Genomic DNA, 21,979 nt, shown 5'->3' on the forward strand with positions numbered 1-21,979 from the left:
TGGGGCTGGTCTCTGCTCTACCCAATCTCCCCAACACAAACTCAGGGGACTAACTCTCTACCAAAAGGAGATATTGGATCAAGAAAATAATTCTTCCATCACAGCCCTGCCAAGGAAAAAGGAATGACTTCTCCTTGAAGGCTCTGGGCACTTGGAGGTGAGCACCAAGCCAAGAGCCAAGGGCAGAACTGGGGCGGCCCAGCTCCCAGGGTCGGGGTCTGGCTCTCACCCTGCCCTGACTGCACAAGCCCCAGTTATTAGGGCAGGTGGAGTTGGGGTGAGAGTGGAGCTGATCACAGTTCTAGAGCGCTTAACCCCTACCTAAGAGTTCCGGGCCCCGACCTCCAGCCTTCCCAGGGCGGAAAAGTGACAACAGTGATGACTAAAGCTTACAGCGGCTTGTGTTCAGCTGACACTATTCCAGGCACTGCACACATACTAACTCAGTCAAGCCTCACAGTAGCCTGGAGCGACTAGCCCTACTCACTCCGTCAGTGGGCAGCAGACTGAAGCTCAGAGCTGTTCCGCAACTTGCCAAGGGAACAGCTAGTGCGATGTAAGAGCAGCTAACGTCGACGGCACTGTCCACGTGTCCAGCGCTGTGGAGAGCAGACTACATGTGTTTGTCTAATCCCAGACAATGCCCAGAGACAGATACTGTTCCGGCCCCTACTTCACAAGTCGAGAAACTCGAGGCAGAGAGTGAAGCCATTTGCCTGAAGTCCTGCAGCTGGGAGCGTCGGAGCCCCAGGCCGCTCGGCCCCACCCCACCCTAGACACGCTGCCTTGGCCGAGCACTCTAACCCCGTGGCCACGGCCCTCCCATGACCCCTTTCACTTGGGTCCCTTTCCCTGTCCCCCATTGCTCCTCCCCAGGGTCCCCAAAGCTTCTGCCCCTTTCCCTCTGCTCCCCTCTGCCCTCCCCCACAGCCCCTGCAGAACCGCATGAATTTCGCCAGAAGAGACCATCAGCCTTCCCCACTCAGGCCCCCACAGCTCCTGATCGCACCACCCCAGGGGAGGCACCGCGGTGTCTACACCCGAGAGTCAGAAATATACCCCAATTCTGCTCCCCCGCCCCACTTCCCATCACTCATCAGGGAATCCAGGGAGAAGAAGGGAGCTAAAGAGCAGAGCGTTCATTTAATATTAACAAATTGAAATGAATTCTTTTAATGCCAATTAACTTGGAGCGGCCCCTTATTAATAGTAATTTAGATTCATACTTGGGAGAAGCAGGGACGGGGGCTGGGCTGCATGTGCCCGGAATGTCAATGTGACGCCGCCGCGGAGGACGAGGGAGCAGCAGTGGTGGCAGCTTGACTTCTGCTGACTTGGGTGCTGTTTCCCTCCGAGGAAGGACAAAGTCACAGGAGGTGAATCTTCAGAAAACTGATTACTCTCTTAGTTTGTCTTAGTACCTGCAAGGAATCTGAACAGGCTGGAGCCACAGCACACCATTTTGATGGTTCACTTCACAGTGATGCTATAAAGAATTTCCCCAGAGGCAGGATTTTACCCCCAATCTTTCCTACACCCAGCCTTACTGTCCAGCAGTCATCCAGCCCTCAAGTGAGCTCTCTCTTCCTTTGTGTCCATGCAAAGCCAGAATCAGATCCCGATGGGGTCTTCCAATCCTTGTCACCTTCACCCTATTCAAAATCAGAGAGGGCTGGGGGGAGCACTAATATGTCTCTCATCTGGGAAACCTCTCCCAGTAGGTAAGAAACCCAGTAACTTAATCCCGAGCTAAAGCTTACATTTAGGGGAGAAAAAAAAATCTGCTTGTATTTTTCTTAGAATTTATGAGAATCAAATGATGAGAATTAAAAATTCAACTTTGTGTAACAAAGAGTTGTCCAGAATAGAACCAAGTTGGAAAAGCTCCGTTCCAGACCAAAATGTCCAACAGAAATTCTGCTTTCCCTGATTTTGCTGGCGTGGAGGCTGGAGAGAGGGTGTCCCAGAATTAGAACCCCAAGTGCAGTCGCTGACTCAAGTATCCCACTCCTTGATGGGAGGGTGACTCAAAACTTGAAGCTGGGACTTGTGGAGGGGGGTGGGTCGGATTCTGAAATGGAGGAGGCAGAAGTGCAAAGGGAGTTGGGAAGGGGTAAGGAAATGTATAAAATGGTGACATTCAAAAAATAAAAACTTTTCAAACGGTTGAACACAAGATTAAGGAACAAGTCAGGTACTCCAGGTATTTAAAATACATAAAATGGAGGCACAGTACACAAAAATGAGGACAATGCATACATAAAACAAATAAATTGTTGAAGAGGTTGGAATGAATCAAAAGAGATCTTGCTCACACCCCCATAGAGTTTCCCAAACAATAAATTCATTTGCAAAACAAAAAGAGAGATCCACACAAAACTAAACCTCCATACAAGAAGGGAAATAAAATCGTGGCGGGTCCGCTGGAAATGAGTGAGAGAGGAGGGAAAATAAGGAAACTCTTGATCTGTGTAGTGGTTATTTGTAAATACTGGAAGTGGACAATGGGGTGAAGAAAGGGGTGAAATTGACATTAAGTGGAACTTGCAATAAGGGTGAAACTCACCCCCAAGGAAAAGTGAACTTACCACAAGCAGCAAGCTCCTCTCGCCATCAGGAATATAAAATGTACCCAAAAGTACTACTGATCCCCCAAGAAAAGTAAATCAATCGGAATTTAATCTGTCTCCAAATCTGAAATGGAATGATGCAGAATAATACAAAAGGACATTTTCCTTTCAACCAAGAGAAAATGGGATCTAAATCGAGGATAGGACTGGGACAGAAGGGGGATGTGGTTTGCAGGTGCCAGGAGGGATGGGGGAGAGGGGTTGGGGGGCGGGAGACGAGCTTACCTTGCTCTGGAGCCGCTGCTGCCAGACAGAAGTGGGCGCAGGTCCCAGCCTGGGTGTAGGGGGAAATGAGAAACGGGGGAGCCGAGCACCCCAGCATGAGTGAGGTGGGTGGAAGGGCTGGGGTACCGGTCTCCCCGCCTCGGCCCGCCTCCCTCCCTCCCGTGCCAGGCCAGGAGAGCCACTGAAAGTTACAAATTGCTGCCATTATTAGCTCATCCCGGGCGGCCTGGTCATTGGCCAGCCTGGGACCACGTGGGCCCTCGTACCAATCGATCGACTTTCTAGTTGCGATTCCCCGTCCCTCGGCGCCGGGCAGGGAGGGGGAGGGGCCACGAGGGGGTCTCTCCGTCCCCCCCGACCCGCTCCGCATTGTCGGGTCCCCGAGTGCCGCCCGGCATGAGGGCGTGTCGCGGGCTGGGGCGCGCGGGGAGGGCGCCGCCGGCGGGGACAGGCCGGTCGCCAGGGGCGCAGCGCCCCCCTCCAGCTTCCAGCCGCGCTGGCCCCGCTGACCCCTCTGGCCACTCCCTCCGGAGCCCCACTCCGCCCCGGCAGTCTCGGGACTGGCAGTCCGGCCTCGCCCCGGGAGCTTTGCGGTCCCCTCCCCGATCTCCGCTCAGCCCCCACTTCGCGGAGGGCGCCCCGAGGCCGCTTCCCCGGGGCTCTTTCTGGATCAGGCGCCTGCGCCCTCGGGGCGCCCCCCGCCTCCCCGCGCGCGGAGTTTGCGCTCCTGCTGGGACCTTTCGCCAGACAAACTTTTGAGCGGCTGAAAACCGAGGGGTCCCCTTCGGAGCAGGTGAGTCGGGCCTGGGGCGCGCGCGGCTTGAGCCTGGAAACACTGTCCCCCCCTGGCCGGCCTGTCTGGGCGCCCCCACGCCAGCCTCTCCCCGCGGGCGCGCCTCAACCTCCCGCCCGGGCAGGGGCTGGGGCTGGGCTGGGCTGGGCTGGGGCGGGGCGGTTGCCTGGCGCCCCCGCAGCTTTGCACCCCGGGGTTTGGGGGCCGTGGTGGCACCGGCCGAGGGCGAAGGGTGGCTCTGAACCTGCGGGAGCAGGAAACATCAGGTGCCGCAGAGCCAAAAAGTTTGAGGCGGTTACTTTTTTCTCCAAACACAACTTGGGGGAACTTCAGAAAGTTCTTGGAGGAAGACGGAGAGGAGCGCAGAGTTGGAGTTTGAGGTTCGCAGCGAGGGGGGGGCGCGCTGCCCCCCCCCCCCCTGGAGGGTGCGCGCGTGTCCCTGTCAGGACTGACTGTCGAGGCCGAAAACCCGGCCGGTTCGAACCTGCTCCCCAGCAAACCCCTAGAGGCGCTTGGAGATCCCCCAGGGGCTTCGGGGAAAGCACTGGCCCAAAGTACAGTTTGGGGGCGCACGGGCGCGGGTGGGGCGTCCACCCAGCTCCCCGGCACCCCTCCCCCTGTAGCCCAGGGACTTGCTGAGGGGTGACATGGAGGGAACAGCTCCCAAATATCTTCCTTTAAATCCTGTTTGACTCAGACCCATTTGCCTACAACGGAGTCAAGGGAGTGCCCCCCACCCCGCCCCCTGAACAACACCCCTACTTTCTCCAGCTCGGAAGGGGAGCGAGGAGAGAGCCCCTGTCCCGGGGCAGGGCTGAGAGCGCCTGAGGAGTCCCAGAGGAAGAGGGGAGAAGCTCGTCAAGTGGGAGTCAAGGGCAGAGGGTGGGTTCTGGGGGTGCTGCTGAACTCGGGGGGCCCCAGGTAGAGAGTGGGGCAGGCCCGGGCGGGTGCTGAGGCCGTTCTCGGGGGGCCTGCGGGTGGCCTGGGCCGAGGGGCTGCAGGTGCCCAGCTGGGGCTCGGGAGACCCCAGCCCCGCGGTGTCTCTGGGAGAGGCGCCCCGACAGGCACCCCAGAACGAGGGAGGCCCTGGGTGTCTGAAGCGGCGGGGAGGGACTGTGGACCCCAGGAGAGAGCATTCCCGCGACGAGCAAGTGGGGCCTGTGGCCCCCCACCAGGGCGCACCTCCAGAGGCCGCTTGACCCTGCGCTGCCCGCGTGGTGATGGCCCAGGCCGGGGTGTTCGCTGCGCCCGAGGTTTTTCTGCCGGGAACAGGCCGCGGCCCTGCGCTGGCTCCTGCCGGACTTGGGCCGCCCGGCCGGGGGTCAGTGGGCCTGGGCAGCACTGTCTGCAGGTGGGCTCCAGAGCCGGGTCTTTGGGGGGACGTGTCCAGGGGCCGATGTGAGGGTCGCGTGGCCCCTGCACACCCTCCCAAGAGCGCTGGATGGAATCCCAACCCCGAAATCAAGGAAGGAGCCCCCTGGAGCGTCATCTGGGGGCTTCCCAGGCTCGAAGAGAAGGCGCAGGTTCTGGGCCCTGGTGACTCCAGTTCTTTCGGCCCGGCCGCCCCCACCTGCCCACCCCACAATCTGGGGGCTTGTCTCTTTCGCTCTTTGCTCCTCTTCCTCTCTCTATTTTTCATTAGGATTGACGGAACGACCTCAGGCTGTAGTGGGGTGCTGTGGACCCAGCCCTGACTTCTCCACTAGGGGGAACAGCCCCATTCCTGGGCCCTTGAGATTGAACCCCACATTGAGGGAAGCCGAGAAAGAAGGGCTGAAGAACGCGGGGCCGGGCTGGACAGAGCCCGGCCGGGGAGGGGCGTTCTCGTGCCATATGCCTGTTGCACAGAGGCTCGAGACACAAAGGAGCAGAGAAAGGAGGTTGAGGAAACAGCACAAAGGGCTGGAAAATTTGAGAACAACAAAGAGAAAAGGCGGGGAGGGAAGAGCATCTGAGAAAGGGCTACCGCGGGGGACGGAGGACTCGGAGGGCCACGGGGAGAGGAGCACGGCGGGAATATTGAGAGAGGACAGCGCGGGACGGCAGCACTGGTTTGTTGCATGAGAGAAATAAAAAGCAGACAGGAGGGAAGAGAAACAGAGAGAGAAAGCAGACGACAGGGGAGGAGCCGAGAAAGTAAAAGGGAAAGAAAATAAAGAGAAGTAAAAACCCAAAAATAAGAGAAAGAAGAATGGACGTGGGACAGGAAGGTAGAAAAAAGGGGGGGATGAAGAAAAAGGGGGGCGATACAGCGAGGAAAGCCTGGAGGGGGGGGGCAGAGAGACAGCCGGGGAGAAGGAAGCAGGCACAGAAGGACAGCGCTGAAGGGGACAGGAGGACACGGACAGACACAAGCCGGTGCCCAGAAAGGGCTCCTGGTTTGGAGCAGCGCAGAGCAGGGGAGCGGAGAGGGTGGGCCCTGAGACACCCCGGGGTGCTGCTTGTGTCCAAGACATCTGGGCGCCGCACCCCATGTACCCCGTGCCTTGGAGTCTGACCCACCACAGCCGCTCCCCACCCCCAGCGCCTGGCCCGGGCGTGGGGGGCAGCTTGGACTGAGGAGGCACAGGCGAGGCTGCCTCCCGCGAGCGGCGTCTCTGCCAAGCAGCTGAGCGTGCTGGCCGCCCTCGGGCCGGGCCTTGAGGCCCTGCAGGTCCAATGCGGCCCCTCAGCACCGAAGCACAGCAAAGCCTAAAAGTGTATGTGCAGAACTGAGGCTGCTAGAGGGGAGGGTGGGCGGGAAGAAAGGGGGGGCGGCCCGGGGCATGTGGTGCGTGCGCAAAGACAGGGGTGCCCCGGCGGCAGGGGTGTGTGGTGTCGGGCCAGAGGAGATGGCTCGTGGGAAGGCACAGTGCTGTGAAGCAACATTAACTCAATAATAAAAATCAAATCTGGCCCAGAAACCAGGGCAGGGAGCAGAAGAGGCGGTTTAGAGACGGGCGGCCCGGGCCCTGGCCTGGAGGGCCTTCCCCCGGCCCAGCGCCCGGCCCAGAGAAGGAAGCCCGCTAGGCCGGGCCCTTGGCGGGGGCTGTCCGAGGCCGGGCGGCTTTGCTCTTCCGTGATGTGTTGGCTCCGTGACCTTGGACCTCAGTTTGGTCAAATACCGATGAGCCTCTCGCACCAGAGACTGTGCCTGTAGTTTTGGGCACTGCCTGAGTGAGCGCCGCCGAGCTGGGGCGGAGACCAGGCCTGGCCCACTCCGGAGAAAGCATCTTCATTTTCTCCCTGGATGGGAAGAAAAATCAGCATCTTTTGCCTTAAAACCAATTAGATGATGCCTTTACCCAAAGGGATGGGCTGGGGACCCTCAAACCACCAGCCAGAAAGCGTGTCCACAGTAACCCCTGCGGTTCCGTTGGGGGGCAGGTCAGCTGCCTGCTTCCCAGCCCCCAGCTGCTGTCCTGCATTGACTGTTCTTCTCCCCACCTCTCTGGCTTCCCCCTGCTCTTCCCTGTTCTGTTTTCTTTCTCTCTTGCCCTCCTCAACCAGTCTAAGCGGGGACTTGGACTGTTTCTGTACTCCAGAGGCTTTGCTCTGAGGCCCGTAGGCAAGCTGCGGCGCACCTGTGCTCGGGAGGCCACTCTCTGGACACGCATGGTGACTGAAGAGGAGGGGACCGAGCACGCGCCCCAGGTGCGGGGTGACTCTGCTCTTCTGTCCCAGGCATGACTGCTAGCAGCGAGTCCCCATGGTTAATCCCAGAAACTCCTTCGCCTCCTCACGCATCAGAAGGCCACAGTCTGCCCACCCCTCCCATGGGGTGGAGTCGCTGCCTCCCCCCGGCCCCAGATCATTGCTCTCCCAGGGTGAGTGAGGGCCGCAGGAGTTGACCTTTCTGCAGCGGGGGGTTAGGAGTGCAGTGGTGCCAGTGGTGCCAGGTCAGAGTCTCAAGCTGCTAAATAAGCCAAGTCGATTTCTCTATTCCCAGCTCACTTAGGGGGTCTCTGGATTTCCTGTGGGTGGAGAGGCCGCCAATTCTCGTTCTGGGCCATTTCTCCAGGCAATGCCCCTGACACCCGGGCTAGCCGGCCCCAATGTCATTCACAGCTCCTCAGCAAAGAAAGGGGGTCACTCACTGTCGGCCTTGGTGGAGGGAACACGGATGCTATGCCCTGAGCAGCTGGCTCGCCCCAGCCTGCCCTTCAGGGAAGGATCCAGAGTGCTTCGCAGGATCCGGAATCTCAGGCGGCAGAGCGACAGCTTTAGCTGCGCCCCGGAGCCTGCCTCTAGAAGCAGCGTCTGCCTCCAGGCTTTCCCGGCTGCCTGGGCCTCGGCCCTGTTCAGTTTGCTGTTGTGTTTTTCTCCCCCACTTGGGGTTTGGGGGTCAGGGAAGTGTAATGTTTCTCCCCATGGCCCTAATCCTTTCCTGTGCCCCCACCAAACCCTAAGGCCGCCCCCGCCGCTGATGATGAACTACAGTTTCCAGCCCTGGCCATGAGCTGCTCAGCAAATTCAGATTCTCTTCTGAGCAGGAGGAAGGGCGGACGCTCCCTCCTCAGTCCCCGCCTTGCTCATTGATCCATCGTGAGGGCATTTAGGGGTCAAAATTGAGACCAGATTGCTCCAAGTGGTATAAAATTAGCATTTCTTATTCCATCGAAGGCCCAGATTTCTCGCATTAAGGAATAAGCTTCACCCAGATTCTCCTCCGTAAGTAGAGCCTAGGAAGGTGGAGAAGCAGCCGGGAAGCCGGCGCCACCGAGAAGTCGGGCGCTTCCTTCCGCTCTTCCTGCTGAACCTGCCTCCGATTTAGAGCCCGCTGTGCGCGAAGCATCTCTGTTCCTCCCTCGCTCTGTCGTGACTGTCAAGCAGCTCACGCCGCGGGAGGCTCTGGTGCCTGCGAACAAATTCTTAATAAATAAATGGATGGAAAAGAACTTGTTTGGATTCAGCCGATTTTGATGGCCGCCTTCCGTGGGCCGCGTCTCCCCAGCCCCCGCTCTCCAGCCCCAGCTCCCCAGCCCGGGGGTCGATGACAGGATCCCGTGGGCTTGTTCATCTCCCCCCCCCCCGGGGAAAAATCGTGGGACAGAAGGAAGAGGTGCGGGCTGTGACTGCAAACGGGGAGGCCCTGAAACAAGGGCTTTGGGCTGGCGGGCGAGGGGTCTCCAAAGGTTCGGCCCACCTCTGAGAGGCGCGCTGCTCCGTGAGGAGCGTGATAGGTTTCTCTGGGTTTCCGAGCAGATTTGTGGGGTTTCCTCCGTGGAGTCACGTGCCTGGAGGTAACAGCGAGGCGTGCATGTGCGAGAAAGCTGAGGGGGTGCACCAGAGTCCCCGCACCGGGCTGGTGTGCGCTGGGCCCAGGAGCAGGTCCATGTGTCCATGTGGGGGGGTTGCACGCTAGCTGGGCCTATCTCTGTATACGTGACCCTCGGCGTGTGCAAGTGTGTGCGCACACCCTGAATTATTATAAAATTACACTGACCCTAACAGAAAATCCATACCAGCCTCAGCCTTTCTCCCCCGACCTCTCGACCTCCGGGGTGCCTGAGGAAAGAGCTGACCCGGTCACCGCCTCCCCTCGTCAATGAGTCTCTCCCCATTAGCATAAAGCATGAATCTGCTGGCAGCTTGACAAATTATAACTAGCAGCCAGAGTTTTGCCAACTGGCTGGCTTGGGCGCTGTCTATTTATCATTGAAAATGGTAAATCATAAGAATCCAGATGACTTAATTATTCAAATCCACCCGGGACCCAGAGAAGCTGCCGTCCTGGCCGAGGGCAGGGGAGAAGGCTGTGGCCGGGGAGCGGGGCCAGCGGCTGCATCACCGCCCCAAGTCTCGGCTTTCTCTGCAGCCCCCTCGCCTCCGGGCCGTTTCCCAGACAGGAGCCCGGCGATTGTTCCGGCTGCTCCCCCTCCTGAGGCTCCCCCTCATCACCTCCCACTGCTGCTGCGCCCAGGCTCAGCCGTGCTTCCCGGCCTCTTTGTGTGGGTCCCTGTCGGCCCCCTCTCTGTGTCAGGCCTGCCGTGTGGTTTCTCTCTCTCCCTTTCACCATCCTTCTTTCTCTCCGCTCTCCGTGCAGAGTGACACTGCCCCCCCACCCGGCCCCCTGCCATGCACACCCACACCCACACCCACCCCCCCCCCACACACACACACACACACACACACACACACACGACCTCTCAGGCTAAGGTTTGCCTGCATGCCCGGCTCTCTGGCCTCCCTCTCCTGGGGGTGTGGCTCACGGCCCCCACGCATGCACATGGGACTACCCTGCCCCCGTGCCCCGTGTCCCGGAAGGTCTGGTCTCTCTCCTCCTGGAGCCACAGCGAAGCTCAGCGGCCCTTGGATGTTACCAGACGTGCTCTGCCTTTTGCCTCTCCCGGTACCCACAATCCGTGGTCCCGTCTGTGAACGTCGGAGCAGGGTTCTGTGTAGCTCGAGGGGCTCTCAGAGATATGCCCGAGTGGGAGGCGGGACTGGGCCCCCAGAAGACCCATCCCAGGGCTCCCCAGGGCTCTCAGCGTGGAATCACCTCAAGCCCCAGGAGAGGAATCACCCAGTGTGAGTTTTCACAGAAGAAAATCTGCGCACAGAACAAACCCTCGCTGCAGAGGTCTGTGCACTGAGCTTCGGGGACCCTTTGATTGCTGGGTCCTTTATCTTTGCGTCCCCCACAACCAGTATAAATACAATCAGTATAAATACACGTTACTGATTCTTCCAGCCCCGGGTCCCTCATGGTTTATGTTCCCCATCTCCCCCCACCAGGGGCACCATCCGGTGCTGGGGTCACACTAGAGCAGAGGAGGGCAGCCAGGGGGTCCCCCGAGCACCAGTCCTTGAAAAGCATCGTGGCTTATTCTTTTTGGGGGGCTTGTTCTTGTGACAGATCCCTGTCCCCAGAGGCTCCTCAGAGCCCACTTCTGCATCTACAGATGCCTGTCCGTTTGGTTCTGAACGGTTCCGCCAGCGTGTGCGTGCACGTGTGCGTGCGTGCGTGTGACCGCACACCCTCAGGAGTCCTCGCGCTGGAACAACAAGTGACAATGTCCCCACCAACAGGACACCTGAGGAAACAGTCCTCCCGTTCCCAGCAATTCCCTCTGAAGGCCTCTGAGCGAAGTTGCTCTCGGGAAAATATTGGCCTTGCCTGTGTCAGGACAGGAAGGAAGGCGCGGCTCGTCTCTGCGGCTGCAAGGCAGCGCTTCCTCGGCCTAGCTTCTCCTCTCCCTTCCAGGCGGGAGGGTGCCCCTCTCCTCATGAGAGCGCCTCTGACCTTCGCCAGGACCCCTCTAATTCTTCCAGTCCTGGGCCACGCCAGACACCGCGCTGCCCGGCCCCGGCCCCCGCCCTCTTGGAGCCAAGTTGCTATTTGACAAGGGCAGCGGTGAGCGGATCACGATTCCAAGGCAGGCCAGCAGCTGGACGGCAGGGAGATCAATAGGGAGATAGATTGGAGACAGGTTTCTCTCACTTCTCTTTTTTTTCTGCTGGCTCAGCGCCTCCCTCCCAGGCTCCTAAAAGCAGGTGGGAGGGCAGAGCCCAGCCCTGGCCTCTTTCTGCCCTTCTAACTCAAACAGGCTCCTAATCCCTGGGCAGAAGGTAAACAGCCTCCAAGCACTGCCAGGCTTAACCACAGAAATGCTGCTAATGTATTTCGGGATGTTCCCTGCCCCCACCCCACCCTGAGTTACTAATTAGCCCAACAGTTTAGGGGAAGCCTGGCAGGAGGAATTAAGAATGCCTTCGGGCAGCACTGCAAGGCTGGGTCGCAGCTCTGGACAGTGTCTCTGGTGCCCGGCAGCTGAGGGTGGCAAGGGGCTGCCTGTTCCGGTCTCTCGCTGATGCCCAAAGGCTGCAGCGTTCCCCTGCCTCCCACCACCCCCTGCCTTCCCGAGGGGCCCCGGTCTCCCCTTAGTAGTTCACAGCTGGGCGGCAGGTGGGGGACAAGAGGGAGAGTGGAATCAGCTCCGGAAATCAAACGACCCAATAAAAAAATTAATTGTCTAATTAAAACCATGAGGAAGCCCCTTGCCAGAGTTTGGCTCTGAGTCGTCAGGGCTATAAAGGGTGGGAAAATGAGTCTCAGCTCCTAATAAATTCCTGATTTGCAGCGTGGTCTCTCAGTGAAGGAGTGCTGCGCGTTCTGCCTGGCTAGGCCTCCTGGAGGTCATTGCATCCCTCCCCCTGCCCCGCAGCCCCCCCATCACTCCCACCCCTGAGCCCCAGCGCAGGCTCAGAGCCGGGAATCTCTCCCTAACTGACAGAGAATCTCCCCCTCAGGGCAGCAAGTGTTCCTGAGACTGCCCCCCTCCCTGGTATCTCCCATCCAGGGGTCCCCCATCTCCCCCTGGTCTTTTCTCAGGAAGGAAAACTTCCTGGAAACTTCTTCCATTGGCCTGATTATCATTTTAGTTAACAATTTGGTTAATCATTGTTATAAACAGGTTCACTGTGTAGCTTATTTTGACCTCACACCCTCCATTATTGTGAAAAATACATTTTTACATAATTCGTGAAGCAACAGGTTTCCTCTCTTAGACTTCAGTGCTGGTTTTTGCAGGTGAATGACAAGAACCAAGTTATGAAATGAATCCTCCCCGGGAAAACACTGTGCACATTCTGCCCATGTGACCAGCTCTTCTGGAAGAATGAACAGTGCCCTAATCCGGAGCAGAGAGCAGCTCTCAAGTGTCGATGGGGAATTGAATGTTCCCTCTGCATAACTGTACCAATTCCTCACTTGGGTTCGCACCTGCTTCTCTTCCCGCCTCCCCTGGTGCACGCACTCCATGTGGTCCGAGGTATTCATTCATGGGGTCGGGGTGGGGGATACACCCTTCCATGTGACATGGAAGACAGGATGGGCTATTTATCTGTGATTAGCTTCAAGCAAACATGGGAGAACAAGATTGTCCTTCAAAACAGTCACCCCAGGAGGACGTTACTTATTCCATATATGTCTCAACTGATTAAAACATTTCTGCAAATGGGGGTCTCCCTGGTGGTGCAAGGGTTAAGTCTCAGCACTATGAAGCTGTCTGCAGCACGAGTTCGATCCCCGCCCAGGAGACATGGCACAGGAGACCTCTCCTGTCTCGCCTGCTGCTCCCCTCAGCAGTAGATTTCAGTCAATCTGCCTGTTCTGCTCCCTATTGTCTCTGGTGAATCCACTCACCCCCCCCCCATACCTCTGGCCTGTACCCCAGCTCTTGTATGCATAAATAAATAAATCTTTTAAAAAAAAGAAAAAAACATTTCTGTAGTCTCCTTTTATTTTTTTTTTTTTTTTTTTTTAAATAGAGGCATGTTTTTATTTATTTATTTTATTTGTTTGTTTGTTTTGTTTATACATGCACTGGGTACAGTCAGAAGCGCGGGAGGGTGAGAGAATTCACCAGAGCCAGAGCAGGGAGCAGAGCAGGCAGAAGGACCGAAGTACACTGCTGAGGGGAGCAGCGGGCGGCAGGAGAGGTCTGCGCGCCATGTGGGACCCTCCTCCGGTGGCCGGGGAGCAGCTGGGGATCGAACCGGCGCCGCCGAGGCCGCGGGCAGCTTCGCAACCCAGCGCTCAACCGCTGCGCCACCGGGAGGCCCCTGTAGTCTCCTTTTAAATTGACTTTATAGCCATTTTACAAAATAGTCAAGAATTTTTTTAGTCTGACCCCAAAAAAGCAAAGGATAAAGGTTTGTCATCAAGAAGCACAATCAAAAACCCAAGTCACATACCCTGGAGACAACACTGGGAGAGTTACACGAGCCTGTGTCATCGCGGGCTTGCGGATAAGGGTCTCCCCCCAAGGTGACTGCTCGGAGGCGGCCGTGTGCGTTCAGACGCCGTTCTCAGCGCCACATCTGGAGTGTATTATTTATCATTCCCGAGGATCCTTCTTTCGCTCATCTGGTTGTTATTTTTCATCCTAAACAGTGAATTAAGCTTTCCTAAAAAGGAACAAAAGGGAAGGAAACAGATTCCGGACCCCCATCTGAGGCAAGACCACTTTTCAGATTTCAGCAAATTCCCACGCGCGAGTGTCAGCCGGGGTAGCCTGGCCTTTCTGCTTCCAAGAAGCCCAGCGGCTCTGCGCCCACCCCGGGGTGCGTGCCTACACGTGACCCCTTCCAGTCGGGGTGACATGGTAAGATGCCGAGGGGTGGAGCTCGCCGTCTCTCCCTGGCTACCTAGACTGAGACTGTCCGTGGTCCTGCCGTTCTGGGTGACAGCAGTTTCCCGGGCCCACTTCTCAGGAGGTCTTAACTCTGGAGACCACCTTGCCCAACTGTCTGGGCAGAGCCCCGCCCGAATATTCCTGGCTCTCGGGTTGACCCGCTCTGGCTGGTGAATGGAACCCTGATTTATACGCACATGATGGTGGCTCATTCCCACACAGCGGGAGTGGAGGGTGGAGGTGCCTAGCACAGGTGCTCTATGCAGACGGCACCCCAGGACCTAGGCGAGTGCTCCGGGAGCAGTGAACGGCAGTGCTGGAGCTGGGCAGCGCCACCAACCTGCAGCCCAGAGCGGGCTGGCGAGAAGTGAGCCTCAGGCGGCAGAGAGGAAACACCTACGTTTGAGCAACTAAAGTGTCAATACCTCAGCCCCCCAAAAGGACTCAAAGTGGAGGTTCTCCCCAGCCCAGAAATGTAGGCTCTGCACACCGCTCACCAGTCTTCTCTCCACCACCGTCAAAGGCAGCTCCAGCCCCAGAGGGCATCTCAAGGGTACGGAGCACGTGGGTGCCCCTGAGCTTGGTGTTGGGCCATGCAGCCAGCGCAGGTCAGCCGGGGCCTGCAACATGTGGGACCCCATCTGGCCTAAACTCTGGGGGAGGGGTGGGCACTGGTCTTGGAGAGGTGGGTGTAATCCTCGGAGTAGAGACTGAATGTTACAGCTGCCCGGACCCCTCGTAGACTTGGGCCTGCCAGCCTGGCACTGGGCCCTCCCCAGCAGGTAAAGCTGCTTTGCCTTTTCGCCCTCCGCCAAGCCCCCCACTCCGGTGTCTTCCCTCCTGCCAAGGCCTGCCCTTCTCTCTCTGTGAAGCTCCTTCATGGGTTCCCCGCCGCACCCCGCCAGAGGCTTTCTGAGTAAATCCCACCGACCCCTGTCATTTCCACAGCGTCGTCCTCCGGCTCTCAGCCACAGAGTCGCTCAGGCCCCGTGTCCTCACCTCCCTGGGCCAGGGGGTCCTCCCTGTGTCCTCTTCACCCCATTCTGCCAGGACATCTCCTACCCCAGAAGCTCAGCCATCAGCGCCCCAGAGGGAGCCTCACGTCGAGGGCGGAGACGTGAGGGCTCAGAGCGGGCTCAGCACCAAGAGCCAGCCCGTCTACACTCGGCTCGTCCTGCACATGGCACCGCCAGCTGCAGGGAGGGCGGGGAAGCCGCTGCTCCGAGCAAAACCAGAGCCGGTCACAGGTACCAGCTTCCGGTTATAAAAGAAGCCACGGGATGGTAACGCACGGCTCGGGGCGGCAGTTCATAACATCCTCTCGCATATTTGAAAGTTGCTGAGAGAGTAGACCTTAAAGGTTCCCATGAAAACGTGTGTCCCTCTAGGTGGCGGTGGATGGGAACTGGTCGTGATCACTTTGCAGTAGCTACAAATACCCCATCGCTGTGTTGTGCGCCTGAAACTAAGGCAGTATCATATATGCATTTTATCTCAATAAAAAAAGTAAATTTAAAAAAAAGCCTGGTCCCGAAGAGCGCTGGGTCCCATGTGAGGAGAAAAGGGCGCCTCACATCACCCACTAGATTTAAAGAGAATAAAATAAATGCGGCCACAAAGGCCAACCTTAGGGACAGCGAACTCCAGAGGGCGAGGGGTGCTGCCAACCAGGGTCTCCCAAACAACGCCCGGGGGAGGTCAGACAGGCGCCGCCCGCAGAGGCCTCCAGGCTGCTGAGGAATCCCCAAGTGGTGGGCCTTTGTCTCCCTGGATCATTGGTCATGGGAGGATGGGCTGCAGCTCCCAGCTGGGGCAGGGCCTGGGAACTCACCGGGTCTCCGCCAGGCACCGCTGGGCCCCAGGAGCGTGGGAGGAGCGAGGAGGCCGGGCCTCGGGGCCCTCACCGCCGGATCTGGAACTAGATCTTTCTAAAGCAGCGTGGGAGGCACCAGCACTGGCGCCGGGCACGCACCCCCAAGCCTCCCGAGGAACACGCGTGGGGACGGTAAACTAAGCAACCAGGGTGCCCCACGCCCTGCCCTCTGACCCGGGAATAAACCACTGGTTTCTTAAGCCAGGGTCACAGAGGGATGTCAACACCCGGCACCCTCTCACTCATCCTGGGGCAGATTACCCAGATCTGAACTGGGATTCGAGCCCAACGTGGGGTGCCCCTAGCCCACTGGTGCACCCCATGCTCCCAGCATTGCAGCCCAGGGCTCTGTCTCCCTGGCCCTGAGGCGCCTGGGAAGGAAGAGGGACTGTGGCATAGAATTCACAGCTCTGCAGCCTTCCTCACCCACACCCCTGGGGAGCTTCCCCCCACTCTCCTTCCCACCCCCTGCTGCTGTTGCTCCCTCCTCCCCACGGGAAGAACTTGCCCCTCCTTCCAGCTCGCTCCCACGAGGTAGGCAGGCGGGAGGGAAGCAGCCTATGATCTCCTGTTCCTAGCGCTGGGTTGGCTATTTTGGAAGAGAGGAGAAAAATCTTGCCCTTTCCAACCTCTGGGGAGCACCCTCCCTCCCCTCTGTACATTCCCCAGAAGTCGGGGCTGAGATCCACCCTACGTGCAGCTATGTGGTGAAATCACTGCTCTCTGGCCCGCAGGCGCTGAGGCTGGGAAGGAAGCCGACCAGGACCTTTGATGTAGGCACGTTTTCAAAGACCCACCTGTCCCCTCTCTCTCCCCGCCCCAGCCTGGGCTGCCGGAGCCCCTCATCACCGCCTGAAACCCCAGACTAGCCCCCCACACGGCCAGGATCAGGTCACACACACCCTCTCCCGCTGGGGGTAATCAAACCCAACCGTGCTTGCTAGGGGACATCTGTCTCCGGTGAATAAGGGGCGATCCCAAACTTGAGGGGTTCTGTGACACTTGAAAGCTTCAAGCAGGAAGGTCTGCAATTTCTCTTGGAGCCAGGCCTGTGGGGAGGGTTGCTCAGAAATCCTCGTTTGATGTTGTGCTTTCATGGCTGCGGTTGGATCCAGATGTGCCCCACTTGTGGGATTTTCTCCTGGAGAGGGAGGGGCCCTTGGCCGCGAAGACAGTTCATCATGCGCACACTTGGGGGGCCAGCTGGGCAGAGGTGTCTTCCAGCTGATATCACCCCCTGCCCTGCCCTCGCCAATGCCGCCTTTTCCCCCTCACCACCTTCGTAGCCAAAGAAAAGAACCCCTCAGGGGGCACCCCCAGTTTTGTATGTCTGCTGAGTCACCATGCAGAAAGGGCTCAGGCGCTGGCCTTCTGGCTCTGCAAGACAGAGGTGGAGTTGGGTTCTCCAAGATGGTTCCCAGATCATGCCGAGAGTAAGAGGGAGTTCAAGAGCCAGATTTCTGGCCAAGGAACAAACAACTGTCTAAGAAATGGTGGATGGTATTGGACTGACGGTGGGTGAGTCAGGGCGCTTGAAAGGGGACTTGCCATCCCCCCTTTGGGTCAGGCCTGCAAGGGAGGGAGCAGGCCTTCCCGGATTCACGGGCCCTGCAGAGCTTGTAAAGGTTAAGGGGGTCCCTCCCCGGGCCTTCACTGAACCCAGGAAATCTGTCCCCCACCTTCCAAGAGTCTGCAGACGCCCTTCCTGCGGTGAGGCTGGCGTGGCAGGCCTGGCTTCCCTGCGGCACCCGCATCCGTCCCGCTCACCAGTCCCCCTGGGGCTCCTTCTAGACACTGTCCCTCCTGGAGCCCGAAGCACTGTCAGTCAGATGGGAGCCCAGGTTGTCTCCGGAGCTGTGCTGGGGTCCCAGCCTGAACTGGACAGGGGAATGTTGAGTGGCCGCGGACAGACAGGAAAAACCCCGGAACCTGCTGGGCCGAGGCACGAGCCCACAGAGTGCACCCTGAAGGACTCCCCCGACCCCAGGGGCACGTGGGCTTGTTTCAGCGGGAAGGGCCTGCGTGCATGCAGGGAGGGGCCTTCGGAGGAGAGGAGGGACCGGGAGCACTGAGTGGCTGGGAAGGAGCGGGTGCCAGGGGCCAGCACACCATGAGACAGGCCAGTGGGAGAAGATAGTGCGGTGCCCCCCAACCCTAGATGACAGCGGGGGCGCTGGAGAGAGACGGGGCAGGGAAGGAAGCGCCGGCAAGCTCCCAGGCTGTTCCACGGGGGAATTTGAGGAGTGTTCCCCGCTTGCCCATTCTGTGAGCACCGGGGAAATGCAGGACTTGGGGATCAGCTTTTTCCCTGGAGGCCTCCCCCTCGCCGACTCAGACTTTAAATCAGCCTCGCACAGACGGGTCAGTCACGTGGTGAGGGGGTAGGTGGCATTAGGTCTCCCTGGCTTGAACTTTTTTCTTCTTTTCCTGCCCCCACATCCTCTTTCTTAGGTCATAATTTCTCATTTTGCTCGGGCTCATATACCCCATATGTCTCCCGCCCGAGAGCTAAGAAACACTCCATCATCCGCGAGCCGGGCCTGCCACCTGCACGGCCCCTCCGCACACATGTTCACACGCTGGCGAGTGGTTAGCTCCCCCCAGGCCCCTCCGCCCCCATCCCCCTTAGGCTTCTCATCTTTCGGACTAGAATTAGAGACCCCTGCCCTGCAGAGGGCGGGAGGCAGGGGTCTGCACAGCTGGGTAGCAGCTGGAAGAGCCCCACCTGTTCTGCGCACTCACGGGGTCTCCCACAAGGGGCGGGGGGGAGGGGGAGGCGGGTGGTGGGGCTCTCCGCCTGGTCGAGCCAAGACGGGGGGGTCGGGGGATATCAGATGCTCAACAAGGTGTTGGGGTCTTTGGGAGGGGCTGGCGGGGGGGCACCCGCTCACTCAGGACATCTAAAGACTCGCCCTCCCCACCCCCTCGTCCACTCGCCCTGCCAGTGGAATCCAAGCGAGGACACACCTGTCCCCGGGAGCTCACTTCCCCAGCCTCCGCCGGTTTGCCCAAGTCCAAATCACCCCCTGAGAGACGACCCAAGCTCTCTACTCCTGGCCCCCAGCTGCCATGGTGCTGTGGGTGGGGCAGCTCCTAACTCTTCTCCTGAGGGCCTAGCGGACCCCAGTCCCTTCCGGAACACCAGTCCTGGCTGAGATGAAGTCGCCGAGACGGGGAGGGCCATGCTGCCAAAGGCCAGGGCTGGGCAGTGACACTCCCACTCTCGCCTTACTGGTGCACACCAGGGCTTCCTCCCAACTGTGAGGCTCCGGTGCCCTAGAAGTCCCCAGCAGCACCCCGGGCTGCCTCAGCGCGTCACTCCGCCCGGGGCTGTCAGGGCCAGCAAGACACTTGCCTGGTATCAGACCCCCTGGGCCGTCTCCCCAAAAACCTCCCTGAGTGCGTGAGTCCTGGGCCCCCAGGAGCTGCCACAGATGACCAGGCCCGCAGGCCATGGGGCTCCCGGTGGCACTGGGCACCAGGCTGGACTCGGCTGGGGAGCTGGGGCGGGAGACCCAACCCACCAAGGTTCAGATATCAAGGGCAGGCCCAGGCATCTTACCCTGGCCCCGGCCCGGACCTGTGGGTTCAGACACACCAGCAAGATGGCAGACAGGACGCCCCGAGAGCGGGTTGTCGGTGTGTGAGGGGCAGGAGGACACAGGGCAGGTTTGCTATGATCCGGGCAGACGGTGAAGGAGGAGCGAGTCCTGGAGTCCTCAGTGGCTTTGCAGGCTTTTATTGGGGTTTACCAGGCACACGACAGGCAGGGGTACCGGGGGGCCTGGAGGCTGTCAGGCCTCCCAGGCCCCTGCGAGTCTTCACTCTTTCTGGGCTCTCCGGCCTTCTCTCGTGGCCTCTGCTCCTCTCATGTTTCTTCCATTCGTTCTGCTTCTCTTCTCTCGTGGGTCTGCTCTTCCATCGGTTCTGCTGGCGTCCCCGTGACGCCACCCTTAGAAGGCCCGTCTCTCAGCCCAGGTGCCCCCACCTACGCACGCCCACACCCCGCTCCAGAGGCTGCCAGCAGGCGTGCGTTCGGGACCGCAGGGCTCTCTCATGGTGCCTAATGGCGGGAGGGCAGAAAGGCCTGACACTTTTTACCTTACCCTACACGGGGCACGAGGCTTCTCTTGCTGGGAGACAGGGGGAGGCTGAGGGGACCCCACCCCAGACAGGGCAGAGAGGTGGGGGCTCCCGCAGAGGTCGGGCTGGCAGGATGGATGGCCTCGGCCGGGCGGGCGCGCGGCGCGGGGATGGATGGATGGAGGCCGGGCTGTTTACCGGCGGCCCCGGCCCGCCACCGCGGGAGAGGAATGGCGGCTGGCACATCAGAGGGCTCTTAGGGAGGCTCGTGCAGATGATTTAGATGGGAATGAATCAGCTCCATATGGATTAAGTGTCCCCGCAAACCCCAGGGTCTCACAGCCGCGGGGCCGGGCAAGGGCACCGGGAGGGTAAGGGACGCCGGCCGAGCCCTTGGAGGACACCCCGAGGCCGGGGCGAGGCGGCCCCTCCAGACTGCCCCTGTCTCTGGCTCGGGGCGTCTTGGGGAGAAGCCCCCGGCTGTGGGAGGGCGCTGCGTGCGCGGGGTCTCGGTCCCCCACCTCTGGCTCCCCCTTCCACGGAGGCGTCACAACCTTCCCAGCTTCGTTTCGCTGCCCCGTCCCCACCCGGCCTTCTCGCCCCAGCTCTCCATCTCCGCTTCTGTCCCATAAAAGAACGGCAGGGAACCTTCCCGAAGTTTTCCTCCACTTGGCCCTCCGGCTGCAGGCGGGCTGGGGAACCAACGACTTTGGCCACAGAACTTCTTTCTCTGCCCCTCCGCCCGCCTTGCCCGGCCCTCCCCGCTGCCAGCGGCTGGGCAAGCCTGGACCGGGCAGCCTCGCCCCGCTGAGGGGGACAGGGGGCGCAGCCCGCGGCGGCTGGGCCTCGGAGGCGTGGGTCCCGCGGAGAGGGCCCCGGAGCCGGCCGGCGGCCTCAGGCCCGCTGCGGCGTGGACGACCCGGCCGGGCAGTCCCATATGACAGTCGCTGAAATATCACAGCCGCCCTCCCCCCACCGCTGATCTATGGGCTGTGTGCCCTGTAAAAATTATTTATCGGGGCCTCAGAGTGTCCTGATTTAGTGCGGCTGCCTCTGGGGCCGGGGGGCCTGCCTGTCCGCCGGAGCCTAAGCGTTAAACGACGCTAAAAAGTTAAACGGCCGTTGTTGGGGGCTCACTCGAGGAGGTGCCATAAAGCTGTCGGAGCCGCTTAAATCAGGAGCGAGGATTCCCCGGGACATCTTCTCGCCATATGCCGCCAGCGAGGAGGCGCGCCTCTCCCCCGCGCTCGCCCCGGCGCCGCAGCCTCTCAGGGCCCGCGCGGGCCCAGCCCGGAGCAGCAGAGGAGCGCCGCGGGCCTGGCCGGCCCGGCTCCAGCGTGACCGCGCCAGAGGCCCGTGTCCTGCTCTGCCTCTGGCCAGAGGCTTCTTCGTTCAGGTCCGGTTGTTAAAGCCTGTCCGGGCCGCCCCGGCCAGAGGCCACACTCTCTCCGTGGCCCGCGTGGAAACACACCTGCCTGCTCTCACTTCAGTCCGGGTTTCTGTGGTGTCTTCCCCTCCGGGGTTCGGAGAGGGTGCCCTTGTCGAAGCCAGGCTGTGACCTCTGTGTCCTCGGCAGCCCCACAAACACATCCCGCGTGCCCCCGGGTCTCTGAAGAACGGACCCCCGCCCCCGGCAGGCACCGAGGCGCCAGCGCACGCTCAGGCCTCGCAGACGCCTTCCCAGCAGAAGCCCAGTCCGTGCTGCCACCGCCCGGCCACGAGCGAGAGAGAGGCAGGTCAGCGCCAGCTGTCTGTCTCCCCTTTCAGCAGCAGTAAAACTCGCCTTTAAAACCTCTGCTCGGGTCCCTAATATTTGCCTGGCTGTATATCTCCGGTGATATATGGGCAGAAATTACTCGTAAACGGTTGTAAAACCTCAGTTGAGCCAAGGAGGAGGTGTGCGAGGCCCAGGCTGCGGGAGGGTCGGGAGCCAAGTCACTCCACTGAGCACCCCAAACTTGACGCTCCCCAGGGGTGGGGGCTGCGTGTGAAGCCCTTGGAGTAGGAGGGGAGGGCGGGGACCCGGGGACCATCCTCAGGGCCCACAGTGGCATCATGGGGCCGTGTCACCCAGCTGCCGCCGGGATGCTCTGTGGGGCCAGGGCGAGTCAGCAACTTTGTGCCAAGCATCCGCCCCTAGCAAGGGCAACCCTCAGCCAGGCTCTGGCGGGGTGAGGTCCATGAAGATGCAGGGGGGAATTCGTCCATGCTGTGTAGACGAGAGATCGCACACACTAGGCCCAGCCCCCAGATGGAC

General features: G+C 59.9%; 1 long non-coding RNA gene across 3 annotated transcripts; it reads right to left on the reverse strand.

The window, feature by feature from the left end:
- Positions 1–956: 956 nt before the first annotated feature.
- LOC119248003 (uncharacterized) lies at positions 957–3,237 on the reverse strand. 3 transcript variants are annotated; one of them, XR_008552313.1, is made up of 4 exons: positions 2,856–3,237; positions 2,589–2,694; positions 1,761–2,071; positions 957–1,652 (listed from the first exon to the last, which is right to left on the reverse strand). It is a non-coding gene; the product is annotated as an uncharacterized LOC119248003 (long non-coding RNA). The 3 variants fall into 3 exon arrangements; XR_005125849.2 differs by lacking the exon at positions 1,761–2,071 and having other exon boundaries at positions 1,051–1,672; positions 2,856–3,097; XR_005125850.2 differs by lacking the exon at positions 1,761–2,071 and having other exon boundaries at positions 1,052–1,652; positions 2,856–3,093.
- Between the last annotated feature and the right edge of the window lie 18,742 nt (positions 3,238–21,979).

This window comes from Talpa occidentalis, unplaced genomic scaffold (genome assembly GCF_014898055.3).
Source record: "Talpa occidentalis isolate TD23 unplaced genomic scaffold, MPIMG_talOcc4v2.1 talOcc4.16, whole genome shotgun sequence".
Lineage (NCBI taxonomy): Eukaryota > Metazoa > Chordata > Mammalia > Eulipotyphla > Talpidae > Talpa > Talpa occidentalis.